Source organism: Pteropus vampyrus, unplaced genomic scaffold (assembly GCF_000151845.1).
Source record: "Pteropus vampyrus isolate Shadow unplaced genomic scaffold, Pvam_2.0 Scaffold1000005292, whole genome shotgun sequence".
NCBI lineage: Eukaryota > Metazoa > Chordata > Mammalia > Chiroptera > Pteropodidae > Pteropus > Pteropus vampyrus.
The window spans coordinates 984-2,610 of record NW_011919694.1 but is presented as its reverse complement, the minus strand read 5'-3'; the positions used below and the strand labels follow the sequence as shown (position 1 = coordinate 2,610).

At 50.0% G+C, this 1,627-nt stretch overlaps 1 pseudogene; it reads right to left on the bottom strand.

Moving 5' to 3' along the window:
• Positions 1 to 213: 213 nt before the first annotated feature.
• On the bottom strand, positions 214 to 1,397 carry LOC105311614 (annotated as a pseudogene).
• Between the last annotated feature and the right edge of the window lie 230 nt (positions 1,398 to 1,627).

Sequence of the window (1,627 nt, the reverse complement as noted above, 5' to 3'; positions counted from 1 at the left end):
TAATATAACTATTATACATCTAATATAATATAAAATGACAAAAAGTGATGATAATAACTTATGTGGCAGAGCTGCAAGCACCTCGTATGTATTAACACTTGTAATCCTGCCAAGCACACTGGAATGAATACTGTTATATTCCCCATTTCATAGATGAGGAAACTGAGGCACCAAGAGGAAAAGTTCTAGTGAGACCACAGCAGGGAGTTGAATTCAGGCCTCCTGATGCAGATTCCATGCCCCTTCAGTTGAATCAACGGACCCAGGGGCTGACAACACAGACCGAAACCCCAGCTGCCTGGTGCCACTGTGGTCTGTTGGCACCATCTGGCCTTGATCCAGGGCCTGTAGGCTAACGAGCTCTGGGCAAGAAGAGAAACCGATAAAGGTTCAATTGGTTCCGGAATATTGCTTCTTTTTCCCTCAACTATTCTCCTTTAGCTGCTCCAAAATCGGATTCTGCCTTTTGCTGAGGGAAGATAACACCACCACTTTTGTCCTCTCACCCGCTTTTCCCACTCGGATCCCTCGCTGGTCTCCTCGCATGACTCCGTCGACATCATCACCTGGCCTTGCTCCCACCACCCACCATGCAACAGCGTAGATCCCATTCTCCTCACAAATACCCAACTTCCAGCTCCTGTTACAGAGGTTTGTCGCCCCACTCTTATCTGTGCAGAGAGAGATACAAGGGACCCTACGTTGCAGTCAGCGCACCCCTCCCACTGCCCAGATTTCTCACCTGGGTTCTCCAGAGCCCATGATGTCTTCTTCTTGGACCGAAGGACACAGAGAATGATGATAACAACGAGAACAACAGCAGCAACACCCAGAATGGTTGGCAATCAACTCTCATACACCAAGGACTTTCCTGAACAGGGGCCATTATAACCTGGGCACCTCAGAGCCACAGGCCTGCTCTCCCCTCCCCATCCCTGGGCCCTGACCCGATCGGGGTCAGAACCCCCTGCAGGGTCACTCCAGGCTCACCACAGGGTGTGCACTGTGACTCCCAAATTGTTCCCCATAGCACTTGAACCTCTGCTCCTCTCCTTGGGGAGCCCTTATGGACCAGGTCTGGTAGGTCCCACTCCCATCCAGCAGGACACATCACTCTTGCCCCCTTCCTACTCTCATCTCCTTTCTAGACCAATAGGACCATGATTTCTGCTAGTTATTCTGAAGTCCTTCCCATTCTCTGACAAGTCTTCATGTCTGTGTCCCACGCGTGAGCTCCCAGGACTGCATCTACCGCCACACCTGGGACTCTGCTCTGCCTTCCTCACGGTCATAATGCAGGAAGGGCTGACCATCCAACTGTTCCTCAGCCAAACATCTGGATTGCACAGATCTATCTTCGGTCACCACCGTGAGGTTATAACGAAGACTCTGGGATCCTGGGCAAGGAGGAAACCACAGATGAAACTGAGTCCTGGACATAACTGCATGTCACACATTTTAACAGAGTGCTACTGTAACTCTCGAACAGAGACCTTCTCGAAGTGTTGAGGATGCAGAAATTGCACATGTACCAAAAGACAAGAATGAAGATTTCCAATGCAGGAAAATAGAAAAGGGGAAAGGAAGGAGAGGGGAATTGAGGGGTGGAAGAAGGGAGAATGGAGAT